The following is a 16,357-nucleotide window of genomic DNA, read 5'->3' on the forward strand; positions in this document are numbered from 1 at the left end:
AATTTTCCGATGAAAAACGAAGAGTGGAGAATCCGGGTATCGATCCCGGTACTTCTCACATGCGAAGCCAGCGCTCTACCAATTGAGCTAATTCCCCATATTCTTCAGACTGATTTATTATATTCAAATGAGCAATAATTCAATTTTCCGATGAAAATCGAAGAGTGGAGAATCCGGGTATCGATACCGGTACTTCTCACATTGCAAAGCGAGCGCACTACCAATTGAGCTAATTCCCCATATTCTTCTGACTGATTTATTATATTCAAATGAGCAATAATTCAATTTTCCGATGAAAAACGAAGAGTGGAGAATCCGGGTATCGATCCCGGTACTTCTCACATGCGAAGCGAGCGTTCTACCAATTGAGCTAATTCCCCATATTCTTCTGACTGATTTATTATATTAAAATTAGCAATAATTCAATTTTCCGATGAAAAACGAAGAGTGGAGAATCCGGGTATCAATCCCGGTACTTGTCACATGTGAAACGAGCGCTCTACCCATTGAGCTAATTCCCCATATTCTTCCGAGTGATTTATTATATTCAAATGAGCAATAATTCAATTTTCCGATGAAAAACGAAGAGTGGAGAATCCGGGTATTGATCCCGGTACTTCTCACATGCGAAGCGAGCGCTCTACCAATTACGCTAATTCCCCATACTCTTCTTACTGATTTATTATATTCAAATGAGCAATAATTCAATTTTCCGATTAAAAACGAAGAGTGGAGAATCCGGGTATCGATCCCGGTACTTCTCACGTGCAAAGATAGCGCTCTAACAATTGAGCTAATTTCCCATATTCTTCTAACTGATTTATTATATTCAAATGAGCAATAATTCAATTTTCCGATGAAAAACGAAGAGTGGAGAATCCGGGTATCGATCCCGGTACTTTTCACATGCGAAGCGAGCGCTCTACCAATTGAGCTAATTCCCCATATTCTTCAGACTGATTTATTATATTCAAATGAGCAATAACTCAATTTTCCGATGAAAAACGCAGAGTGGAGAATCCGGGTATCGATCCCGGTACTTCTCACATGCGAAGCGAGCGCTCTACCAATTGAGCTAATTCCCCATATTCTTCTGATTTTTTTATTGTATTTACATGAGCAATCATTCAATGTTCCGATGAAAACGAAAAGTGGAGAATCCGGGTATCCATCCCGGTACTTCTCACATGCGAAGCGAGCGCTCTACCAATTGAGCTAATTCCCCATATTCTTCAGACTGATTTATTATATTCAAATGAGCAATAATTCAATTTTCCGATGAAAAACGAAGAGTGGAGAATACGGGTATCGATCCCGGTACTTCTCACATGCGAAGCGAGCGCTCTACCAATTGAGCTAATTCCCCAGATTCTTCAGACTGATTTATTATATTCAAGTGAGCAATAATTCAATGTTCCGATGAAAAACGAAGAGTGGAGAATCCGGGTATTGATCCCGGTACTTCTCACATGCGAAGCGAGCGCTCTACCAATTGAGCTAATTCCCCATATTCTTCAGACTGATTTATTATATTCAAATGAGCAATAATTCAATTTTCCGATGAAAAACGAAGAGTGGAGAATCCGGGTATCGATCCCGGTACTTCTCAAATGCGAAGCGAGCGGTCTACCAATTGAGCTAATTCCCCATATTCTTCAGACTGATTTATTATATTCAAATGAGCAATAATTCAATTTTCCGATGAAAAACGAAGAGTGGAGAATCCGGGTATCGATCCCGGTACTTCTCACATGCGAAGCGAGCGCTCTACCAATTGAGCTAATTCCCCATATTCTTCAGACTGATTTATTATATTCAAATGAGCAATAATTCAATTTTCCGATGAAAAACGAAGAGTGGAGAATCCGGGTATCGATCCCGGTACTTTTCACATGCGAAGCGAGCGCTCTACCAATTGAGCTAATTCCCCATATTCTTCAGACTGATTTATTATATTAAAATGAGCAATAATTCAATTTTCCGATGAAAAACGAAGAGTGGAGAATCCGGGTATCGATCCCGGTACTTCTCAGATGCGAAGCGAGCGCTCTTATAATTGAGCTAATTCCCCATATTCTTCAGACTGATTTATTATATTCAAATGAGCAATAATTCCATTTTCCGATGAAAAACGAAGAGTGGAGAATCCGGGTATCGATCCCGGTACTTCTCACATGCGAAGCGAGCGCTCTACCAATCGAGCTAATTCCCCATATTCTTCAGACTGATTTATTATATTCAAATGAGCAATAATTCCATTTTCCGATGAAAAACGAAGAGTGGAGAATCCGAGTATCGATCCCGGTACTTCTCACATGCAAAGCGATCGCTCTACTAATTAAGCTAATTCCCCATATTCTTCTGACTGATTTATTATATTCAAATGATCAATAATTCAATTTTCCGATGAAAAACGAAGAGTGGAGAATCCGGGTATCGATCCCGGTACTTCTCACATGCAAAGCGAGCGCTCTACTAATTTAGCTAATTCCCCATATTCTTCTGACTGATTTATTATATTCAAATGAGCAATAATTCAATTTTCCGATGAAAAACGAAGAGTGGAGAATCCGGGTATCGATCCCGGTACTTCTCACATGCGAAGCGAGCGCTCTACCAATTGAGCTAATTCCCCATATTCTTCAGACTGATTTATTATATTCAAATGAGCAATAATTCAATTTTCCGATGAAAAACGAACAGTGGAGAATCCGGGTATCGATCCCGGTACTTCTCACATGCGAAGCGAGCGCTCTACCAATTGAGCTAATTCCCCATATTCTTCTGACTGATTTATTATATTTAAATGAGCAATAATTCAATTTTCCGATGAAAAACGAAGAGTGGAGAATCCGGGTATCGATCCCGGTACTTCTCACATGCGAAGCGAGCGCTCTACCAATTGAGCTAATTCCCCATATTCTTCAGACTGATTTATTATATTCAAATGAGCAATAATTCAATTTTCCGATGAAAAACGAAGAGTGGAGAATCCGGGTATCGATCCCGGTACTTCTCACATGCGAAGCGAGCGCTCTACAAATTGAGCTAATTCCCCATATTCTTCAGACTGATTTATTATATTCAAATGAGCAATAATTCAATTTTCCGATGAAAAACGAAGAGTGGAGAATCCGTGTATCGATACCGGTACTTCACACATGCGAAGCGAGCGCTCTACCAATTGAGCTAATTCCCCATATTCCTCAGACTTATTTATTATATTCAAATGAGCAATAATTCCATTTTCCGATGAAAAACGAAGAGTGGAGAATCCGGGTATCGATGCCGGTACTTCTCACATGCGAAGCGAATGCTCTACCAATTGAGCTAATTCCCCATATTCTTGAGACTGATTTATTATATTCAAATGAGCAATAATTCAATTTTCCGATGAAAAACGAAGAGTGGAGAATCCGGGTATCGATCCCGGTACTTCTCACATGCGAAGCCAGCGCTCTACCAATTGAGCTAATTCCCCATATTCTTCAGACTGATTTATTATATTCAAATGAGCAATAATTCAATTTTCCGATGAAAATCGAAGAGTGGAGAATCCGGGTATCGATACCGGTACTTCTCACATTGCAAAGCGAGCGCACTACCAATTGAGCTAATTCCCCATATTCTTCTGACTGATTTATTATATTCAAATGAGCAATAATTCAATTTTCCGATGAAAAACGAAGAGTGGAGAATCCGGGTATCGATCCCGGTACTTCTCACATGCGAAGCGAGCGTTCTACCAATTGAGCTAATTCCCCATATTCTTCTGACTGATTTATTATATTCAAATTAGCAATAATTCAATTTTCCGATGAAAAACGAAGAGTGGAGATTCCGGGTATCAATCCCGGTACTTGTCACATGTGAAACGAGCGCTCTACCCATTGAGCTAAGTCCCCATATTCTTCCGAGTGATTTATTATATTCAAATGAGCAATAATTCAATTTTCCGATGAAAAACGAAGAGTGGAGAATCCGGGTATTGATCCCGGTACTTCTCACATGCGAAGCGAGCGCTCTACCAATTACGCTAATTCCCCATACTCTTCTTACTGATTTATTATATTCAAATGAGCAATAATTCAATTTTCCGATTAAAAACGAAGAGTGGAGAATCCGGGTATCGATCCCGGTACTTCTCACATGCAAAGATAGCGCTCTAACAATTGAGCTAATTTCCCATATTCTTCTAACTGATTTATTATATTCAAATGAGCAATAATTCAATTTTCCGATGAAAAACGAAGAGTGGAGAATCCGGGTATCGATCCCGGTACTTTTCACATGCGAAGCGAGCGCTCTACCAATTGAGCTAATTCCCCATATTCTTCAGACTGATTTATTATATTCAAATGAGCAATAACTCAATTTTCCGATGAAAAACGCAGAGTGGAGAATCCGGGTATCGATCCCGGTACTTCTCACATGCGAAGCGAGCGCTCTACCAATTGAGCTAATTCCCCATATTCTTCTGATTTTTTTATTGTATTTACATGAGCAATCATTCAATGTTCCGATGAAAACGAAAAGTGGAGAATCCGGGTATCCATCCCGGTACTTCTCACATGCGAAGCGAATGCTCTACCAATTGAGCTAATTCCCCATATTCTTGAGACTGATTTATTATATTCAAATGAGCAATAATTCAATTTTCCGATGAAAAACGAAGAGTGGAGAATCCGGGTATCGATCCCGGTACTTCTCACATGCGAAGCCAGCGCTCTACCAATTGAGCTAATTCCCCATATTCTTCAGACTGATTTATTATATTCAAATGAGCAATAATTCAATTTTCCGATGAAAATCGAAGAGTGGAGAATCCGGGTATCGATACCGGTACTTCTCACATTGCAAAGCGAGCGCACTACCAATTGAGCTAATTCCCCATATTCTTCTGACTGATTTATTATATTCAAATGAGCAATAATTCAATTTTCCGATGAAAAACGAGGAGTGGAGAATCCGGGTATCGATCCCGGTACTTCTCACATGCGAAGCGAGCGTTCTACCAATTGAGCTAATTCCCCATATTCTTCTGATTGATTTATTATATTAAAATTAGCAATAATTCAATTTTCCGATGAAAAACGAAGAGTGGAGAATCCGGGTATCAATCCCGGTACTTGTCACATGTGAAACGAGCGCTCTACCCATTGAGCTAATTCCCCATATTCTTCCGAGTGATTTATTATATTCAAATGAGCAATAATTCAATTTTCCGATGAAAAACGAAGAGTGGAGAATCCGGGTATTGATCCCGGTACTTCTCACATGCGAAGCGAGCGCTCTACCAATTACGCTAATTCCCCATACTCTTCTTACTGATTTATTATATTCAAATGAGCAATAATTCAATTTTCCGATTAAAAACGAAGAGTGGAGAATCCGGGTATCGATCCCGGTACTTCTCACATGCAAAGATAGCGCTCTAACAATTGAGCTAATTTCCCATATTCTTCTAACTGATTTATTATATTCAAATGAGCAATAATTCAATTTTCCGATGAAAAACGAAGAGTGGAGAATCCGGGTATCGATCCCGGTACTTTTCACATGCGAAGCGAGCGCTCTACCAATTGAGCTAATTCCCCATATTCTTCAGACTGATTTATTATATTCAAATGAGCAATAACTCAATTTTCCGATGAAAAACGCAGAGTGGAGAATCCGGGTATCGATCCCGGTACTTCTCACATGCGAAGCGAGCGCTCTACCAATTGAGCTAATTCCCCATATTCTTCTGATTTTTTTATTGTATTTACATGAGCAATCATTCAATGTTCCGATGAGAACGAAAAGTGGAGAATCCGGGTATCCATCCCGGTACTTCTCACATGCGAAGCGATGGCTCTACCAATTGAGCTAATTCCCCATATTCTTCAGACTGATTTATTATATTCAAATGAGCAATAATTCAATTTTCCGATGAAAAACGAAGAGTGGAGAATCCGGGTATCGATCCCGGTACTTCTCACATGCGAAGCCAGCGCTCTACCAATTGAGCTAATTCCCCATATTCTTCAGACTGATTTATTATATTCAAATGAGCAATAATTCAATTTTCCGATGAAAAACGAAGAGTGGAGAATCCGGGTATCGATACCGGTACTTCTCACATTGCAAAGCGAGCGCACTACCAATTGAGCTAATTCCCCATATTCTTCTGACTGATTTATTATATTCAAATGAGCAATAATTCAATTTTCCGATGAAAAACGAAGAGTGGAGAATCCGGGTATCGATCCCGGTACTTCTCACATGCGAAGCGAGCGTTCTACCAATTGAGCTAATTCCCCATATTCTTCTGACTGATTTATTATATTCAAATTAGCAATAATTCAATTTTCCGATGAAAAACGAAGAGTGGAGAATCCGGGTATCGATACCGGTACTTCTCACATGCGAAGCGAGCGCTCTACGAATTGAGCTAATTCCCCATATTCTTCTGACTGATTTATTATATTCAAATGAGCAATAATTCAATTTTCCGATGAAAAACGAAGAGTGGAGAATCCGGGTATCAATCCCGGTACTTGTCACATGTGAAACGAGCGCTCTACCAATTGAGCTAATTCCCAATATTCTTCCGAGTGATTTATTATATTCAAATGAGCAATAATTCAATTTTCCGATGAAAAACGAAGAGTGGAGAATCCGGGTATCGATCCCGGTACTTCTCACATGCGAAGCGAGCGCTCTACCAATTACGCTAATTCCCCATACTCTTCTTACTGATTTATTATATTCAAATGAGCAATAATTCAATTTTCCGATGAAAACCGAAAAGTGGAGAATCCGGGTATCGATACCGGTACTTCTCACATGCGAAGCGAGCGCTCTACCAATTGAGCTAATTCCCCATATTCTTCTGACTGATTTATTATATTCAAATGAGCAATAATTCAATTTTCCGATGAAAACCGAAAAGTGGAGAATCTTGGTATCGATACCGGTATTTCTCACATGCGAAGCGAGCGCTCTACCAATTGAGCTAATTCCCCATACCTTTCTGACTGATTTATTATATTCAAATGAGCAATAATTCAATTTTCCGATGAAAAACGAAGACTGGAGAATCAGAGTATTGATACCGGTACTTCTCACATGCGAAGCGAGCGCTCTACCAATTAAGCTAAGTCCCCATACTCATCTTACTGATTTTTTATATTCAAATGAGCAATAATTCAATTTTCCGATGAAAAACGAAAAGTGGAGAATCCGGGTATCGATCCCGTACTTCTCACATGCGAAGCGAGCGCTCTACCAATTGAACTAATTCCCCCTTATTCTTCTGACTGATTTATTATATTCAAATGAGCAATAATTCAATTTTCCGATGAAAAACGAAGAGTGGAGAATCCGGGTATCGATACCGGAACTTCTAACATGTTAAGCGAGAGCTCTACCCATTGAACTAATTCCCCATATTCTTCTGACTGTTTTATTGTATTTAAATGAGCAATAATTCAATTTTCCGATGAAAAACGAAGAGTGGAGAATCCGGGTATCGATCCCGGTACTTCTCACATGCGAAGCGAGCGCTCTACCAATTGAGCTAATTCCCCATATTCGTCTGACTGTTTTATTGTATTTAAATGAGCAATAATTCAATTTTCCGATGAAAAACGAAGAGTGGAGAATCCGGGTATCGATCCCGGTACTTCTCACATGCGAAGCGAGCGCTCTACCAATTGAGCTTATTCCCCATATTCTTCTGACTGATTTATTATATTCAAATGAGCAATAATTCAATTTTCCGATGAAAAACGAAGAGTGGAGAATCCGGGTATCGATCCCGGTACTCCTCACATGCGAAGCGAGCGTTCTACCAATTGAGCTAATTCCCCATATTCGTCTGACTGTTTTATTTAATTGTAATGGGCAATAATTCAATTTTCCGATGAAAAACGAAGAGTGGAGAATCCGGGTATCGATCCCGGTACTTCTCACATGCGAAGCGAGCGTTCTACCAATTGAGCTAATTCCCCATATTCTTCTGACTGATTTATTATATTAAAATTAGCAATAATTCAATTTTCCGATGAAAAACGAAGAGTGGAGAATCCGGGTATCAATCCCGGTACTTGTCACATGTGAAACGAGCGCTCTACCCATTGAGCTAATTCCCCATATTCTTCCGAGTGATTTATTATATTCAAATGAGCAATAATTCAATTTTCCGATGAAAAACGAAGAGTGGAGAATCCGGGTATTGATCCCGGTACTTCTCACATGCGAAGCGAGCGCTCTACCAATTACGCTAATTCCCCATACTCTTCTTACTGATTTATTATATTCAAATGAGCAATAATTCAATTTTCCGATTAAAAACGAAGAGTGGAGAATCCGGGTATCGATCCCGGTACTTCTCACATGCAAAGATAGCGCTCTAACAATTGAGCTAATTTCCCATATTCTTCTAACTGATTTATTATTATCAAATGAGCAATAATTCAATTTTCCGATGAAAAACGAAGAGTGGAGAATCCGGGTATCGATCCCGGTACTTTTCACATGCGAAGCGAGCGCTCTACCAATTGAGCTAATTCCCCATATTCTTCAGACTGATTTATTATATTCAAATGAGCAATAACTCAATTTTCCGATGAAAAACGCAGAGTGGAGAATCCGGGTATCGATCCCGGTACTTCTCACATGCGAAGCGAGCGCTCTACCAATTGAGCTAATTCCCCAAATCTTCTGATTTTTTTATTGTATTTACATGAGCAATCATTCAATGTTCCGATGAAAACGAAAAGTGGAGAATCCGGGTATCCATCCCGGTACTTCTCACATGCGAAGCGAGCGCTCTACCAATTGAGCTAATTCCCCATATTCTTCAGACTGATTTATTATATTCAAATGAGCAATAATTCAATTTTCCGATGAAAAACGAAGAGTGGAGAATACGGGTATCGATCCCGGTACTTCTCACATGCGAAGCGAGCGCTCTACCAATTGAGCTAATTCCCCATATTCTTCAGACTGATTTATTATATTCAAGTGAGCAATAATTCAATGTTCCGATGAAAAACGAAGAGTGGAGAATCCGGGTATTGATCCCGGTACTTCTCACATGCGAAGCGAGCGCTCTACCAATTGAGCTAATTCCCCATATTCTTCAGACTGATTTATTATATTCAAATGAGCAATAATTCAATTTTCCGATGAAAAACGAAGAGTGGAGAATCCGGGTATCGATCCCGGTACTTCTCAAATGCGAAGCGAGCGCTCTACCAATTGAGCTAATTCCCCATATTCTTCAGACTGATTTATTATATTCAAATGAGCAATAATTCAATTTTCCGATGAAAAACGAAGAGTGGAGAATCCGGGTATCGATCCCGGTACTTCTCACATGCGAAGCGAGCGCTCTACCAATTGAGCTAATTCCCCATATTCTTCAGACTGATTTATTATATTCAAATGAGCAATAATTCAATTTTCCGATGAAAAACGAAGAGTGGAGAATCCGGGTATCGATCCCGGTACTTTTCACATGCGAAGCGAGCGCTCTACCAATTGAGCTAATTCCCCATATTCTTCAGACTGATTTATTATATTAAAATGAGCAATAATTCAATTTTCCGATGAAAAACGAAGAGTGGAGAATCCGGGTATCGATCCCGGTACTTCTCACATGCGAAGCGAGCGCTCTTATAATTGAGCTAATTCCCCATATTCTTCAGACTGATTTATTATATTCAAATGAGCAATAATTCCATTTTCCGATGAAAAACGAAGAGTGGAGAATCCGGGTATCGATCCCGGTACTTCTCACATGCGAAGCTAGCGCTCTACCAATCGATCTAATTCCCCATATTCTTCAGACTGATTTATTATATTCAAATGAGCAATAATTCCATTTTCCGATGAAAAACGAAGAGTGGAGAATCCGAGTATCGATCCCGGTACTTCTCACATGCAAAGCGATCGCTCTACTAATTAAGCTAATTCCCCATATTCTTCTGACTGATTTATTATATTCAAATGATCAATAATTCAATTTTCCAATGAAAAACGAAGAGTGGAGAATCCGGGTATCGATCCCGGTACTTCTCACATGCAAAGCGAGCGCTCTACTAATTTAGCTAATTCCCCATATTCTTCTGACTGATTTATTATATTCAAATGAGCAATAATTCAATTTTCCGATGAAAAACGAAGAGTGGAGAATCCGGGTATCGATCCCGGTACTTCTCACATGCGAAGCGAGCGCTCTACCAATTGAGCTAATTCCCCATATTCTTCAGACTGATTTATTATATTCAAATGAGCAATAATTCAATTTTCCGATGAAAAACGAACAGTGGAGAATCCGGGTATCGATCCCGGTACTTCTCACATGCGAAGCGAGCGCTCTACCAATTGAGCTAATTCCCCATATTCTTCTGACTGATTTATTATATTTAAATGAGCAATAATTCAATTTTCCGATGAAAAACGAAGAGTGGAGAATCCGGGTATCGATCCCGGTACTTCTCACATGCGAAGCGAGCGCTCTACCAATTGAGCTAATTCCCCATATTCTTCAGACTGATTTATTATATTCAAATGAGCAATAATTCAATTTTCCGATGAAAAACGAAGAGTGGAGAATCCGGGTATCGATCCCGGTACTTCTCACATGCGAAGCGAGCGCTCTACAAATTGAGCTAATTCCCCATATTCTTCAGACTGATTTATTATATTCAAATGAGCAATAATTCAATTTTCCGATGAAAAACGAAGAGTGGAGAATCCGTGTATCGATACCGGTACTTCACACATGCGAAGCGAGCGCTCTACCAATTGAGCTAATTCCCCATATTCCTCAGACTTATTTATTATATTCAAATGAGCAATAATTCCATTTTCCGATGAAAAACGAAGAGTGGAGAATCCGGGTATCGATGCCGGTACTTCTCACATGCGAAGCGAATGCTCTACCAATTGAGCTAATTCCCCATAGTCTTGAGACTGATTTATTATATTCAAATGAGCAATAATTCAATTTTCCGATGAAAAACGAAGAGTGGAGAATCCGGGTATCGATCCCGGTACTTCTCACATGCGAAGCCAGCGCTCTACCAATTGAGCTAATTCCCCATATTCTTCAGACTGATTTATTATATTCAAATGAGCAATAATTCAATTTTCCGATGAAAATCGAAGAGTGGAGAATCCGGGTATCGATACCGGTACTTCTCACATTGCAAAGCGAGCGCACTACCAATTGAGCTAATTCCCCATATTCTTCTGACTGATTTATTATATTCAAATGAGCAATAATTCAATTTTCCGATGAAAAACGAAGAGTGGAGAATCCGGGTATCGATCCCGGTACTTCTCACATGCGAAGCGAGCGTTCTACCAATTGAGCTAATTCCCCATATTCTTCTGACTGATTTATTATATTAAAATTAGCAATAATTCAATTTTCCGATGAAAAACGAAGAGTGGAGAATCCGGGTATCAATCCCGGTACTTGTCACATGTGAAACGAGCGCTCTACCCATTGAGCTAATTCCCCATATTCTTCCGAGTGATTTATTATATTCAAATGAGCAATAATTCAATTTTCCGATGAAAAACGAAGAGTGGAGAATCCGGGTATTGATCCCGGTACTTCTCACATGCGAAGCGAGCGCTCTACCAATTACGCTAATTCCCCATACTCTTCTTACTGATTTATTATATTCAAATGAGCAATAATTCAATTTTCCGATTAAAAACGAAGAGTGGAGAATCCGGGTATCGATCCCGGTACTTCTCACATGCAAAGATAGCGCTCTAACAATTGAGCTAATTTCCCATATTCTTCTAACTGATTTATTATATTCAAATGAGCAATAATTCAATTTTCCGATGAAAAACGAAGAGTGGAGAATCCGGGTATCGATCCCGGTACTTTTCACATGCGAAGCGAGCGCTCTACCAATTGAGCTAATTCCCCATATTCTTCAGACTGATTTATTATATTCAAATGAGCAATAACTCAATTTTCCGATGAAAAACGCAGAGTGGAGAATCCGGGTATCGATCCCGGTACTTCTCACATGCGAAGCGAGCGCTCTACCAATTGAGCTAATTCCCCATATTCTTCTGATTTTTTTATTGTATTTACATGAGCAATCATTCAATGTTCCGATGAGAACGAAAAGTGGAGAATCCGGGTATCCATCCCGGTACTTCTCACATGCGAAGCGATGGCTCTACCAATTGAGCTAATTCCCCATATTCTTCAGACTGATTTATTATATTCAAATGAGCAATAATTCAATTTTCCGATGAAAAACGAAGAGTGGAGAATCCGGGTATCGATCCCGGTACTTCTCACATGCGAAGCCAGCGCTCTACCAATTGAGCTAATTCCCCATATTCTTCAGACTGATTTATTATATTCAAATGAGCAATAATTCAATTTTCCGATGAAAAACGAAGAGTGGAGAATCCGGGTATCGATACCGGTACTTCTCACATTGCAAAGCGAGCGCACTACCAATTGAGCTAATTCCCCATATTCTTCTGACTGATTTATTATATTCAAATGAGCAATAATTCAATTTTCCGATGAAAAACGAAGAGTGGAGAATCCGGGTATCGATCCCGGTACTTCTCACATGCGAAGCGAGCGTTCTACCAATTGAGCTAATTCCCCATATTCTTCTGACTGATTTATTATATTCAAATTAGCAATAATTCAATTTTCCGATGAAAAACGAAGAGTGGAGAATCCGGGTATCGATACCGGTACTTCTCACATGCGAAGCGAGCGCTCTACGAATTGAGCTAATTCCCCATATTCTTCTGACTGATTTATTATATTCAAATGAGCAATAATTCAATTTTCCGATGAAAAACGAAGAGTGGAGAATCCGGGTATCAATCCCGGTACTTGTCACATGTGAAACGAGCGCTCTACCAATTGAGCTAATTCCCAATATTCTTCCGAGTGATTTATTATATTCAAATGAGCAATAATTCAATTTTCCGATGAAAAACGAAGAGTGGAGAATCCGGGTATCGATCCCGGTACTTCTCACATGCGAAGCGAGCGCTCTACCAATTACGCTAATTCCCCATACTCTTCTTACTGATTTATTATATTCAAATGAGCAATAATTCAATTTTCCGATGAAAACCGAAAAGTGGAGAATCCGGGTATCGATACCGGTACTTCTCACATGCGAAGCGAGCGCTCTACCAATTGAGCTAATTCCCCATATTCTTCTGACTGATTTATTATATTCAAATGAGCAATAATTCAATTTTCCGATGAAAACCGAAAAGTGGAGAATCTTGGTATCGATACCGGTATTTCTCACATGCGAAGCGAGCGCTCTACCAATTGAGCTAATTCCCCATACCTTTCTGACTGATTTATTATATTCAAATGAGCAATAATTCAATTTTCCGATGAAAAACGAAGACTGGAGAATCAGAGTATTGATACCGGTACTTCTCACATGCGAAGCGAGCGCTCTACCAATTAAGCTAAGTCCCCATACTCATCTTACTGATTTTTTATATTCAAATGAGCAATAATTCAATTTTCCGATGAAAAACGAAAAGTGGAGAATCCGGGTATCGATCCCGTACTTCTCACATGCGAAGCGAGCGCTCTACCAATTGAACTAATTCCCCCTTATTCTTCTGACTGATTTATTATATTCAAATGAGCAATAATTCAATTTTCCGATGAAAAACGAAGAGTGGAGAATCCGGGTATCGATACCGGAACTTCTAACATGTTAAGCGAGAGCTCTACCCATTGAACTAATTCCCCATATTCTTCTGACTGTTTTATTGTATTTAAATGAGCAATAATTCAATTTTCCGATGAAAAACGAAGAGTGGAGAATCCGGGTATCGATCCCGGTACTTCTCACATGCGAAGCGAGCGCTCTACCAATTGAGCTAATTCCCCATATTCGTCTGACTGTTTTATTGTATTTAAATGAGCAATAATTCAATTTTCCGATGAAAAACGAAGAGTGGAGAATCCGGGTATCGATCCCGGTACTTCTCACATGCGAAGCGAGCGCTCTACCAATTGAGCTTATTCCCCATATTCTTCTGACTGATTTATTATATTCAAATGAGCAATAATTCAATTTTCCGATGAAAAACGAAGAGTGGAGAATCCGGGTATCGATCCCGGTACTCCTCACATGCGAAGCGAGCGTTCTACCAATTGAGCTAATTCCCCATATTCGTCTGACTGTTTTATTTAATTGTAATGGGCAATAATTCAATTTTCCGATGAAAAACGAAGAGTGGAGAATCCGGGTATCGATCCCGGTACTTCTCACATGCGAAGCGAGCGCTCTACCAATTGAGCTAATTCCCCATATTCTTCTGACTGTTTTATTTAATTGTAATGGGCAATAATTCAATTTTCCGATGAAAAACGAAGAGTTGAGAATCCGGGTATCGATCCCGGTACTTCTCACATGCGACGAGAGCGCTCAACCAATTAAACTAATTCCCAATATTCTTCTGACTGTTTTATTGTATTTAAATGAGCAATAATTCAATTTTCCGATGAAAAACGAAGAGTGGAGAATCCGGGTACCGATCTCGGTACTTCTCACTTGTGAAGCGAGCGCTCTACCAATTGAGCTTATTCCCCATATTCTTCAGACTGATTTATTATATTCAAATGAGCAATAATTCGATTTTCCGATGAAAAACGAAGAGTGGAGAATCCGGGTATCGATCCCGGTACTTCTCACATGCGAAGCGAGCGCTCTACCAATTGAGCTAATTCCCCATATTCTTCTAACTGTTTTATTGTATTTAAATGAGCAATAATTAAATTTTCCGATGAAAAACGAAGAGTGGGGTATCCGGGTATCGATCCCGGTACTTCTCACATGCGAAGCGAGCGCTCTACCAATTGAGCTAATTTCCCATATTCATCTGATTGTTTTATTGTATTTAAATGAGCAATAATTCAATGTTCCGATGAAAACGAAAAGTGGAGCATCCGGGTATCGATCCCGGTACTTCTCACATGCAAAGCGAGCGCTCTACCAATTAAGCTAATTCCCCATATTCTTCTGACTGTTTTTTTGTATTTAAATCAGCAATAATTCAATGTTCCGATGAAAAACGAAGAGTGGAGAATCCGGGTATCTATCCCGGTACTTCTCACATGCGAAGATAGCGCTCTACCAATTGAGCTAATTCCCCATAGTCTTCTGACTGTTTTATTGTATTAAAATGAGCAATAATTCAATTTTCCGATGAAAAACGAAGAGTGGGGAATCCGGGTATCGATCCCGGTACTTGTCACATGTGAAACGAGCGCTCTACCCATTGAGCTAAGTCCCCATATTCTTCCGAGTGATTTATTATATTCAAATGAGCAATAATTCAATTTTCCGATGAAAAACGAAGAGTGGAGAATCCGGGTATTGATCCCGGTACTTCTCACATGCGAAGCGAGCGCTCTACCAATTACGCTAATTCCCCATACTCTTCTTACTGATTTATTATATTCAAATGAGCAATAATTCAATTTTCCGATTAAAAACGAAGAGTGGAGAATCCGGGTATCGATCCCGGTACTTCTCACATGCAAAGATAGCGCTCTAACAATTGAGCTAATTTCCCATATTCTTCTAACTGATTTATTATATTCAAATGAGCAATAATTCAATTTTCCGATGAAAAACGAAGAGTGGAGAATCCGGGTATCGATCCCGGTACTTTTCACATGCGAAGCGAGCGCTCTACCAATTGAGCTAATTCCCCATATTCTTCAGACTGATTTATTATATTCAAATGAGCAATAACTCAATTTTCCGATGAAAAACGCAGAGTGGAGAATCCGGGTATCGATCCCGGTACTTCTCACATGCGAAGCGAGCGCTCTACCAATTGAGCTAATTCCCCATATTCTTCTGATTTTTTTATTGTATTTACATGAGCAATCATTCAATGTTCCGATGAAAACGAAAAGTGGAGAATCCGGGTATCCATCCCGGTACTTCTCACATGCGAAGCGAATGCTCTACCAATTGAGCTAATTCCCCATATTCTTGAGACTGATTTATTATATTCAAATGAGCAATAATTCAATTTTCCGATGAAAAACGAAGAGTGGAGAATCCGGGTATCGATCCCGGTACTTCTCACATGCGAAGCCAGCGCTCTACCAATTGAGCTAATTCCCCATATTCTTCAGACTGATTTATTATATTCAAATGAGCAATAATTCAATTTTCCGATGAAAATCGAAGAGTGGAGAATCCGGGTATCGATACCGGTACTTCTCACATTGCAAAGCGAGCGCACTACCAATTGAGCTAATTCCCCATATTCTTCTGACTGATTTATTATATTCAAATGAGCAATAATTCAA

At 39.5% G+C, this 16,357-nt stretch overlaps 20 non-coding genes across 20 annotated transcripts; all 20 read right to left on the reverse strand.

The window, feature by feature from the left end:
- Nucleotides 1-1,012: 1,012 nt before the first annotated feature.
- On the reverse strand, nucleotides 1,013-1,085 carry Trnaa-cgc (transfer RNA alanine (anticodon CGC)). Its single transcript has one exon. It is a non-coding gene; the product is annotated as a tRNA-Ala (tRNA).
- A 349-nt stretch (nucleotides 1,086-1,434) lies between these two features.
- Nucleotides 1,435-1,507, reverse strand: Trnaa-cgc (transfer RNA alanine (anticodon CGC)). Its single transcript has one exon. It is a non-coding gene; the product is annotated as a tRNA-Ala (tRNA).
- Nucleotides 1,508-1,716: 209 nt separating this feature from the next.
- Nucleotides 1,717-1,789, reverse strand: Trnaa-cgc (transfer RNA alanine (anticodon CGC)). The gene has a single exon. It is a non-coding gene; the product is annotated as a tRNA-Ala (tRNA).
- Nucleotides 1,790-2,562: 773 nt separating this feature from the next.
- Trnaa-cgc (transfer RNA alanine (anticodon CGC)) lies at nucleotides 2,563-2,635 on the reverse strand. Its single transcript has one exon. It is a non-coding gene; the product is annotated as a tRNA-Ala (tRNA).
- Nucleotides 2,636-2,703: 68 nt separating this feature from the next.
- On the reverse strand, nucleotides 2,704-2,776 carry Trnaa-cgc (transfer RNA alanine (anticodon CGC)). Its single transcript has one exon. It is a non-coding gene; the product is annotated as a tRNA-Ala (tRNA).
- A 68-nt stretch (nucleotides 2,777-2,844) lies between these two features.
- Trnaa-cgc (transfer RNA alanine (anticodon CGC)) lies at nucleotides 2,845-2,917 on the reverse strand. Its single transcript has one exon. It is a non-coding gene; the product is annotated as a tRNA-Ala (tRNA).
- A 1,479-nt stretch (nucleotides 2,918-4,396) lies between these two features.
- On the reverse strand, nucleotides 4,397-4,469 carry Trnaa-cgc (transfer RNA alanine (anticodon CGC)). Its single transcript has one exon. It is a non-coding gene; the product is annotated as a tRNA-Ala (tRNA).
- A 1,196-nt stretch (nucleotides 4,470-5,665) lies between these two features.
- Trnaa-cgc (transfer RNA alanine (anticodon CGC)) lies at nucleotides 5,666-5,738 on the reverse strand. Its single transcript has one exon. It is a non-coding gene; the product is annotated as a tRNA-Ala (tRNA).
- Nucleotides 5,739-7,498: 1,760 nt separating this feature from the next.
- Nucleotides 7,499-7,571, reverse strand: Trnaa-cgc (transfer RNA alanine (anticodon CGC)). The gene has a single exon. It is a non-coding gene; the product is annotated as a tRNA-Ala (tRNA).
- Nucleotides 7,572-8,626: 1,055 nt separating this feature from the next.
- Trnaa-cgc (transfer RNA alanine (anticodon CGC)) lies at nucleotides 8,627-8,699 on the reverse strand. The gene has a single exon. It is a non-coding gene; the product is annotated as a tRNA-Ala (tRNA).
- A 348-nt stretch (nucleotides 8,700-9,047) lies between these two features.
- Nucleotides 9,048-9,120, reverse strand: Trnaa-cgc (transfer RNA alanine (anticodon CGC)). The gene has a single exon. It is a non-coding gene; the product is annotated as a tRNA-Ala (tRNA).
- Nucleotides 9,121-9,329: 209 nt separating this feature from the next.
- Trnaa-cgc (transfer RNA alanine (anticodon CGC)) lies at nucleotides 9,330-9,402 on the reverse strand. Its single transcript has one exon. It is a non-coding gene; the product is annotated as a tRNA-Ala (tRNA).
- Nucleotides 9,403-10,175: 773 nt separating this feature from the next.
- Nucleotides 10,176-10,248, reverse strand: Trnaa-cgc (transfer RNA alanine (anticodon CGC)). The gene has a single exon. It is a non-coding gene; the product is annotated as a tRNA-Ala (tRNA).
- Nucleotides 10,249-10,316: 68 nt separating this feature from the next.
- On the reverse strand, nucleotides 10,317-10,389 carry Trnaa-cgc (transfer RNA alanine (anticodon CGC)). Its single transcript has one exon. It is a non-coding gene; the product is annotated as a tRNA-Ala (tRNA).
- Nucleotides 10,390-10,457: 68 nt separating this feature from the next.
- Trnaa-cgc (transfer RNA alanine (anticodon CGC)) lies at nucleotides 10,458-10,530 on the reverse strand. The gene has a single exon. It is a non-coding gene; the product is annotated as a tRNA-Ala (tRNA).
- A 1,479-nt stretch (nucleotides 10,531-12,009) lies between these two features.
- Trnaa-cgc (transfer RNA alanine (anticodon CGC)) lies at nucleotides 12,010-12,082 on the reverse strand. Its single transcript has one exon. It is a non-coding gene; the product is annotated as a tRNA-Ala (tRNA).
- Nucleotides 12,083-13,842: 1,760 nt separating this feature from the next.
- On the reverse strand, nucleotides 13,843-13,915 carry Trnaa-cgc (transfer RNA alanine (anticodon CGC)). The gene has a single exon. It is a non-coding gene; the product is annotated as a tRNA-Ala (tRNA).
- A 350-nt stretch (nucleotides 13,916-14,265) lies between these two features.
- On the reverse strand, nucleotides 14,266-14,338 carry Trnaa-cgc (transfer RNA alanine (anticodon CGC)). The gene has a single exon. It is a non-coding gene; the product is annotated as a tRNA-Ala (tRNA).
- A 350-nt stretch (nucleotides 14,339-14,688) lies between these two features.
- Trnaa-cgc (transfer RNA alanine (anticodon CGC)) lies at nucleotides 14,689-14,761 on the reverse strand. Its single transcript has one exon. It is a non-coding gene; the product is annotated as a tRNA-Ala (tRNA).
- Nucleotides 14,762-15,815: 1,054 nt separating this feature from the next.
- On the reverse strand, nucleotides 15,816-15,888 carry Trnaa-cgc (transfer RNA alanine (anticodon CGC)). The gene has a single exon. It is a non-coding gene; the product is annotated as a tRNA-Ala (tRNA).
- Between the last annotated feature and the right edge of the window lie 469 nt (nucleotides 15,889-16,357).

This window comes from Euprymna scolopes, chromosome 39, assembly GCF_053919585.1.
Source record: "Euprymna scolopes isolate OS-2025 chromosome 39, ASM5391958v1, whole genome shotgun sequence".
In the NCBI taxonomy this organism is placed as follows: domain Eukaryota; kingdom Metazoa; phylum Mollusca; class Cephalopoda; order Sepiida; family Sepiolidae; genus Euprymna; species Euprymna scolopes.